This window comes from Pholcus phalangioides, unplaced genomic scaffold (genome assembly GCF_987345545.1).
Source record: "Pholcus phalangioides strain wild (caught in Gottingen) unplaced genomic scaffold, Ppha-v1.0 ptg000031l_1, whole genome shotgun sequence".
Taxonomy (NCBI): Eukaryota; Metazoa; Arthropoda; class Arachnida; order Araneae; family Pholcidae; genus Pholcus; species Pholcus phalangioides.
In genome coordinates, this window is record NW_028301621.1 from 798,091 (window position 1) to 807,719 (window position 9,629).

Below are 9,629 nucleotides of genomic sequence, written 5' to 3' on the forward strand. Positions count from 1 at the left end.
ATTAGTTCTCCGAGAACGATACATTATATGTGTGTGCGGAAGAGGGGAGTGGGAAACTGAGGAGAACTACCACCCATCGTTATCTCAGTTGCCACCACCTTGTTGAGATATCAAGATGGTGGTGGGAGAACCGGGAGGGAGAAAACACATACGCACAGCTTTGTTTCATGGGGTTACAATATGCCCTCGCGATGAGGAAATAAGAATTTGAAGAAACAGTCAGCTAGATTGAATTTATTTCACTGGCGCAATGTTACGTCCCTGATCGTAAGGGGGGGTTAATGAATATTTTTAATCATCTTTGTGCGGGCACACAGGCCCTCTATCCCTGCATACATCTGCTTCAAAGAAGCCACATACAAAGGGTTGCCCAAGGCCCCGAACTTATGAGTAACAGGTACTGGATACGAAAGCAACATCGACACGGATTTGTTAAAACACGAATGATGGCGGATTTATGGCTTTGCTGCCCTTTTCCGTTCTAATGAAATGAACTTGACCACCAATTACTGAAATTTGCCACCCCGAGCTATAGCCCCTCTGGAAAATACACATCTGCCTCTGTGCTTATATTCCCACACATTTCTCTCAAACATTCATAGTTAGAATTGTCAAGCAAAAACATTTTGTTCAAATTTTTAAATATTCTTCCCTTTCTCCGGATTTACGTCCGTTGTGGCACCCCATGCGGTCGCACAGCCCTAGAGTCGCCCCTGCAGAGGATACTGAATTTTATCCTACTTACAAAGTTTGATCCAGCGTCACACGAGAGGTGATATCACCTACTTTGGGAAATATTTCTCCTATACATCTCTCTCGAATAATTCATTCAAAACTTTCAAGACCCTTAGAAGTTCTGAAATGTGCGTGTGTGTGACGATAAATGTGATAAATCCGGTTATTATGCATAATCGCCAACCACTTGTGTAAGTTTGACAAATTTCCATAAATTCATCACTTTTATCGATGATTATGCATAATACCGTCATTAGTATAAACATGATAAATCGTACTAAATTCATCACATTTGCCAGTTATGCATAATCGCTATTTTGTATTGGTAAATATGATAAATCGGTCCCATTGCAGTGATAAGCATTATTATTTAGATGACCATACTTGTGAGCCGGAGTCTGAACCAGATATAATGAGCTCTGATCAAACGAATTTTTCTGAACATCCCCGAAGTAGCTCCAATTGGACGAATTCTGAAATCGGACCTCGATATAACGAACTCATATTTAACAAATTATACAATCGTACCCTGATATAACGAACTCATGCAATAAATTAACGAATTTTCAAGTTTTTGGGCGTATACAACCAGATTACAACATAACGAACTCATGTTAACGAATTCTACAATCGGACCTCGATATAAGCGAACACACATTTAAGAAATTTTACGATTGTTTCCCGATATACATAACTCTCATTTACTAAATTTAAGGCGCGTACCCCAAAAATTACGCATTATTTTATCAAATTATCATTACGTATAATTTTTTAACCCTTTATTTGGCCATGTTGCACCCTCCAAAGCCACATGGTTTTCTTATATTTTTCAAGTAAAGGCATTGTATATTTTGAGCTCGTTTCGGCATTGATGCTCTTCCAAGCAACCCTTAAACATTAGATTTTTACTTGCGAGCTGTTCACGAAGCAGCAGAATGGCTCAAAGCACTGGCTAACGTTGTTCCGATATTTAAGAAGGGTAGTAGAGAAGTGGTGTCTAATTATCGTTCAGTGAGTTTGACGAGCTCCCTCTCGAAAATTTTGGAAATTATCATCAAAAGGCAGTTTGTGAAGTGGATAGACGAGAATAATGTATTGTCGGATAATCAGCATGGGTTCAGGAAGGGGAAGTCATGTGTAACTAACCTCCTTTGCTTCTATGATTACGTGACTAAGGCTTTGGGTAAGAGCAAAAACGTCGACGTTGTTTACCTTGATTTCCAGAAGGCATTCGATCGGGTCCAACATGGCAAACTCTTGAAGCGTTTACACGAGATTGGAATAGGGGGCAACTTGCTGAATTGGATAGAATCGTGGTTAAGAGATAGGTCGCAACGTGTTATGGTGAACGGGGAATTCTCTGGTTGGACAGACGTCACAAGTGGAGTTCCTCAGGGAGTGTCCTTGGCCCCATACTTTTTTCACTTTTTATCGACAAACTCGATCAGGGTATCGATGGAATTACTAGCAAATTCGCAGATGATGTTAAGCTAATGGGGGTAATCGGGAATGAAAGCGATAGGGAGTTGCTCCAGACCAACTTAAACAAGATTGCAGCATGGGCAAATGAATGGAGCATGACGTTTAGCGTAGATAAGTGCATGGTCGCTCATTTTGGTTCGAACAACCCACGGTTCTCTTACGAGTTGAATGGTGTCACTATCCCGGATGCAACTAGAGTCACCGATTTGGGAATTCTCATTGACGAGCGACTTAAGTTTTCTGAACATTGTTCAGCGGTTGTCAAAAAAGCGAATAGAATGCTTGGTCTCATTTTCAAAAAGGTCTCTTCGCGTTCTCCTAAAGTCATTCTTCCGCTTTTTCGAGGCTTAGTTCGTCCTGGAATGGAGTATGCTGTAAGGTTTTGGAGACCATACCTACAGAGGGACATAGACTTGGTTGAAGGGGTGCAGAGAAGAGCTACGCGTGTCCTTATTGGCACACAGGGCTTGAGTTATGAAGAAAGACTTCATTTTTTGAATATGTTTACATTGGATGAACACAGGTGTCGAGGAGATATGATCGAAGTGTTTAAAATTTTCAATGGGATGGATAGGATGGACTATGAACTTTTAGTACACCGCCAATCGACTGCTTTTACAAGGGAACACCAGTATCGGTGAGGGACAATGCAAGGTTATGGTGTCGCAGGGAATTTTTCTCTAATAGGGTTGTTAATAAATGGAATAGCTTACCCCCGGAGGTAGTAAATTGTAACACAATTGACAAGTATAAAAAGAAATACGATAAACATGTTGGTGTAAATCGAGAAGCTATCCATACTTAGAATAAGACAACCATAAGTATTCTTTATGGGCATTGTATAATATTTCATCATGTGTATATATTGTTTATAATTTGTGTTAATTGCATTTTTAATTGGGTTGCTGTATTTTTGAAACATACGACATCCATATTTTTATGGGCATCTTTTTATCAGCCACCTCGTTGGGCCTGTTGTGGCGTTGTATTTGTATTTGTATTAAATTTAAGGCTCGTACCCCAAAAAATTAATTACGCATTATTTTATCAAATTATCATTACGTATAATTTTTTAACCCTTTATTTGGCCATGTTGCACCCTCCAAAGCCACATGGATTTCTTATATTTTTCAAGTAAAGGCACTGTATATTTTGAGCTCGTTTTGGCATTGATGCTCTTCCAAGCAACCCTTAAACATTAAATTTTTACTTGCGAGCTGTTCACGAAGCAGCAGAATGGCTCGAAGGTGCATGTCTCCTGTTGACACGCCAAGCAAGAACGATTTTTGTCCCTTGCATTTTGGAGGGTAATATCCGTGTGTGGAGGAGGCATTGCTGTGCATTCTTCAACAACCATAGAAAAGTAAGTTGGCAAAGCAATATAACTGACATTTTTAAACTATTCAAATCTAGATTCGATCTCAAATAAGTATTCGAAGTATTATAAATAGGCCTAAAGTGTTTTCGAATAAATCTGATACATATGTTACGGTAACATATGAAGTGCTACATCCCATATTTTTTTTAAATATCGACAATAATATTTTTTTTTTATCATGTATTAGCATTTAAGGTACCTCACTTGCTTCGTATAAGCCCTCAATTTTTTTCTCGTCAGGATACTTCAATGCTTGCCAATTTAAGGATTAGCATTTATCAAATTTACCAACGAAACTTGAGTGTTATGCATAATCACCTGTAAAAGTGATAAATTTATCAAGCTTACCGAGACGATTTGAGATCATGCATAATAATCGATTTATTTTTTTTTACCGTAACATATGATTTATTCGATAACACTGGACAACAATGAAATAGCGTCCGACATGATTCTGAATGGATTTTGACCAGGATGAACACGAATATCACCATGAAAAAGTTCTATCGGCCTTTTTATCGGAGATTCATATTACCTTGTTAAGAATGAATAAACTATAGTGTTGCAATATATATGCTGTATTTGCGTTTCTACGCATTTTATTTTTTTTTGTGTGTTTATATCTGTAATAAAATATTGTGTCTATTTATATTTATGGGTTTTTGCATATTTGTTATTTTTTCTATCATATTTCACTATGTATGTAATACTAATACAGGTTGCATGGCAAACAGGGCGTATGACATTTTACTGGAGAACCGTTGATCCTAGAGGTATACGTCCAAGTTCAGTTAGGAAAATTTTTCAAATAACGGTTGTTGTACAGTTATTAAAATAAAAAATTAACTTTTTATACAGTCTCCGTGTGTCCCAAACCCAATTAGAAAGTTGTTGTCGTCTCTCCTAATGCCAAAAAAAAAAAAAAAATCAACGTTTCCAAGTGCAATTCTCAATATTCACTGAGATATTCGAATTCGACAAAAGTTGGGGAAAAACAGCTTTAAACGCGGGTAAAACGGTTTTTCTGCATTTAGAGCTGTGATATCGATTAGGATTCGAAAGGGTCGAATTCCTAAAGAAAGAGGTTTGTTTTTCTCCATCACAGTTATCTCTCTGTCGAATAGGAGAGGGAGAAATGCATTGAAATCGACGTTTCAGTTGCCCGAACACTACCAAAATATAACACAAATTCTTGAATATTATATAAAGATTTTTCGAGTAAATCGGTCAGACATCCGCTCAGGATACGTCATGAGACAGGGCACAACAGCTGGAAATTCGGGTCAACGCTCTTCATTTCTCGAAAGATTTAGGTTTTAGATTAGCAGCTGAATACGGGGACGTACGAATTTTTTTTTTATCGACTCGACTGCATTCAGAACCCATTTCAGATTAAATATTTCATAAATTCACTCGTATAAGAAGAGGTATACGGTCATTACATGTTCGCAGGGGAAACGAGATGAGGAAACTCATAGGATTGAATTCGGGAGAGAGATTGACGCCCCCGCAATCGAAAAAAAAAAGACCGAGAGTGAATTTTCGTCACTGACGTCACACTTTTCGAAGTTTTGCGAATTCATCATTTTTTTGAAAAAAGGAAGAGAAATCCAAGAAAAATAAGATTGTCGTGGGAAGTCTATCATACGTAACAGATATTTGAATCATTCGATATCCCCCCTTCAGTCAAAGGTTTAAGGGCAAGCCGTATCCAAGGTAACCAACATGGCGATTTCCTTCGAAGCTCACTAAGGAAACAAATCTAGAAATGAAATTGATTTTTTTATGATAGGTGCTAGATATTTCGGTTTTTCGACTCCCCCACCAAGTTCAAAGTATCGCTTTTGAGTTAAAAAATGCTCGAAGTAGAGAGAGAAAGAGAGATCTGCACAATTTCTACAATTCCATCATCGCAGATTATAATGGCCATTATAAATGTCCAACATTCATAAACTATATTAATAATAGTAAAACATCAATAGAAGAGAGTACAAATTTTCATTTCCCGTACTAGATGAACAATAAATTGAAATCAATGTTAGCACTTATATCCGACTCAAAAGTAGGTCCGGCTTATTATTTTATATGCAATTTTCTGACCTCGCATTCCAAAGTAAAGATTTCAAAAATCAATGCATTCAATTGAATTCCTAAAATTATTCACGTGCCGAAAAACCCTACTGAATTTCTGCACTTCCACAATGAAATCAGCTTTTTTTTAACACTGATTTCTATGGGGAACCTCCTGCGCCTGTCCCTCAAAGTGGGCGCGGTAGCTCACTGGTCGATAAGATACTCGCCTAAAGTACCAAAGGATGTTTAGAGGTGTCGCGAGTTCGATACCCGGTTCGTCCTTGTCAGAAAACTTTCCTGACACAGGGGTACAATAGAAACGGCGTCATGACCGCAGAAAAAATTGCTACCTCAGGGAGTCGCCATCGAGGGGTTAGCGCACCAAACTCTCGATGAGTATAAAAAAACAAGCCTACCGTTCGGATTCGGCAATAAATTGTAGGTCCCGGTCTAATTAGCCCTCGTGTGCAGAAAATGACCGTGGTGCGACAAAAATGATCAATGTCCCTCAAAGTGATGCTGATGATGACGTCTATGCGAAAAGCCTCACTGCCGATTTACAAGATCACAACTACATGAAAATGTATTGAAATCTCCAAATCATAATAAAATTATTGTGCTTATTAATTATCTACATCAGACATCTTCAACCAGTTGCTCGCGAGCATAACGGTGAAGTACAAATATTTCTCAATACTCGCGTCCGATTTCGTGCTCGCGAGCACTCGATCAACGTCCCAATTAAACAGCTTGTACAAATTTCATTGAAATCATCGTGTATTCGCATGTCAAACTTGCCGTAGGGGTGCTCTTTTGATGATGGGTACAGGCAGTGCTCGCGACTCGAAAAAGGTTGAAGACCTTCATGTAATAAATTATGAAGTGCACTTTCTGTTGACGATATCTGTCGCAGCTGCGGAAGAAGCGTCTGGTTATACAGTAAGACCTCGGTATAACGTCATCACTTTTAACGTCGCCTTCTTATTAATAACGTCACTGTTCACCGATCCCTGCAGCACGATTAGTGAATTGGCATTACTCGTTATCTAGTTGCCCATTTATGAAGATATTTTGATTCGGTCCCAAGAGGCGACGTTTTCCCGATGAGGTCTGACTGTACTTTCACCTTCTAAGCTACGGTGGAATAGCATCTTTCAGAACCGCAATTTATAAAATTCAGTTTCTTCTTTTTAATTCTCCATGATGTCCGTTGAGCGGCGTGTTGTAATTTTCTGCGCAGGTCATTCCATAAAGCACGGAAAAAAATGCTTTCTGTGGGGCTACTATTACTACTTGACCGAACATGCACCTCGTACACATCCCTCTGAGGAATTTCTAATAAATCGGTACACGTCGGAAAGTGTTGTGTGAGTGTATGCATGGCCTTAACGTATTTACGTTGTTAGAGTTGTGCTCGCTTCGTGTTCTTACGAGTGCTGCCATCTGTCTTCCATATTTTGAACTGAAGATGGTAAATGCGTGAAATCTCATGTTATTAAGTATGTTGAGGCCATGTCTGGCTCTTTTAAATTAAAATATCGAAGGAAAATACCATTCCTTCACGTGCCACCGCATTTTCGGATTTCTGTCGATTCAAAATGCTTTTATAAGAGGTCAGCAACCCCTCTCTGTGCTCATCCCCACCTCCTTCCTCAAATACCAAATTTTGGGCATTGGGTACGTGCCCTGTTTGCCCATGCAAGGAAACAAATTCTGCGTACGCCTCTGTGACGGGACTCATATTTTACCATTGATTTTATAGTAATTTTTCATTTTTTTTTCGACATTGAAAAATTACTTATTATTATTAATTATTAAGGTTGGCTTCCCGGATCCCAGGGCAAAACTCCTGTCAGCCCCCCTCCTTTTATGTAAACCCCGATATTGCATGTACATTCTGTACTAACAACTATATCACGCAATTACGCGTTTTCTGTGAGGTTAGAAAATTGAACCACGAACGTTCTTTTATGCTATTGATTAAATCAGTGGTTCTCAAAGTGTTCATCGCGGCTCCTAAGGGCGCAGCCAACCTTTGTCAGGAGCGTCTTGGCGATATTGATTTGTGTTCCTATTCTGATTGCTTTGAAATAGTTTAGTTCTTTTATGGATTTAGAATATCTACTGGACAATTCTGGGGAGCCACGGCAGAACTATGACTAGGGCAAGGGAGCCGTGGGACCTTATAGTTTGAGAAGCACCGGGCTACATGCATTGTTAAACCGAGTACTGGGGTCAAGGACGCATTTAGGATTTTTTTCGAGGAGCCCCCCCCCCCTTCCAGTTCCAGCTCTGACTGCGGTGACCAGAAAATAATTTAGGTGATGTTTGTAAACTTTAGTGAAATCAAAAGACGTGTAAAAAAAGTTATTTTGAATGTAATTTTTGTCGACGATTTCATCGCTCAAAAAAAAAAACCCGCGTTTTTGACATTCAACAAAAAGCGCCATTTGCGACACCCTGCGGGCAACATCTTACTGTTTGGAACGTGGTTGTCGAGTTAATTCGAACTTTCAAGTATCACACACACTAGTTAAGTCCATAAATGAGAGTCGACTCAAGTTAATGGGAAACAAAATGCTTATAATGGATGTCTGTCATTGAGGATAAAAATCCTGAATCGTCATATTGCCAACGGAATGACACCAAGAAGACAAACATACAAGATCACGGGAGAGCCGGTGTCTCCATATTGTGGAACAGCTCCTCCTCTCTCGAAAGAGAAGAATCTACACACATATGTGTGGATGGTACAGTATATAAAAAAAAAAGACAAACAGACATAGACCACACCTTACCTTTATAAGCTCTGGTTGAGTTCTTGTAACTTGTGTATCCGATTTCTGTTATGGAAGAAGATTCGATTCTGTTTGGAAAAGGCACAATTACATACAGCACATGATAAATACATAGAGCATGAAAAAAAAAAAGAGGGAGGGTTGAACAATTTCACACGAAAACGACTTCAAGACCGTCGTCTCTCTCTCTCTGATCTGACACACACACACACTCAAGGAACAGTCAGTCGTCGTCGTCAAAACGAGAGGAAGCAGCCACAAGGATTCCAGTTTTAGATCTCGGTTGCTCGCTCGTATTTTTAGAAATTTTTTAGACTTGGAACACATTTTATCCTACGCCCTCCCTCCCTTTTTCCTTCCTCTCACGAGACGCACAGCATTAAGTTAAAAAAGAAAAAAAAAATCTCGTGCAATAAGTCGGTAGGTGACGCTTTCCCTGTGTGACTCAACACACACATAAGATGTTCAGTCGAGATGATCATCATCATACCACATCCACACGTGTACATCGCCTCAACATTCAATTATTCCTGGTCATTACAATATCGAAACTCATGAGGCCGTATTTCCGAAAGATACAAGTCAACTAATAACACGCGCGTAAGGGACCATCCACTCACCTTATCTCATTCCATCACCAATTCATTTTTTTTTCTGTGAATTTTCAGGGACAGCTGTACTGGCACGAGATGACACAAGTTGGATACTTTCCAGAAATATACAGCATTTTCTTTTTCCTTTGTGCCATGAACGGATTTTTTTTCCGTCCACGAAAGATCTAATGATTCCTCATCCATGTAGGATCAGAGGGATTAAGAATGCGTTTTTCAGTTCGAGCAACACCTCCTAAAGAAGATCCTCTATAACAGACACCCTCTTCTATAGGGGGGTGTTGGCTGAGGTGCCCGAGAATTCACTATAGATTTCGCGAGAAGGAATAGCAATTTATCGCACTTTCCTGCGTATAATCCGCTGAATATACGTTAAAAATATCGGAATTTCTTGGCGTGGATTACATACCACGACTACTTGACCGAACATGCACCTCGTGTTCATTCCTCTGCGGAATTTCTAACGAATCAGTACATGCCGGAACAGATTTTTTTGTTTTGTGTATGCGTGGTCCTAGCGTAGGGTTACCAACCATCCTCCTTTTTAATGCA

At 39.3% G+C, this 9,629-nt stretch overlaps 1 protein-coding gene across 2 annotated transcripts in view; it reads right to left on the bottom strand.

Moving 5' to 3' along the window:
• LOC149066969 (spectrin beta chain-like) overlaps positions 1-8,709 on the bottom strand; it is a 72,079-nt gene extending 63,370 nt beyond the window's left edge. For both annotated transcript variants that reach the window (XM_089253015.1, XM_089253014.1), the window contains exon 1: positions 8,467-8,709. The gene's annotated coding sequence lies outside the window, so the exon portion shown is untranslated. The remainder of the gene's footprint in view (positions 1-8,466) is intronic.
• Between the last annotated feature and the right edge of the window lie 920 nt (positions 8,710-9,629).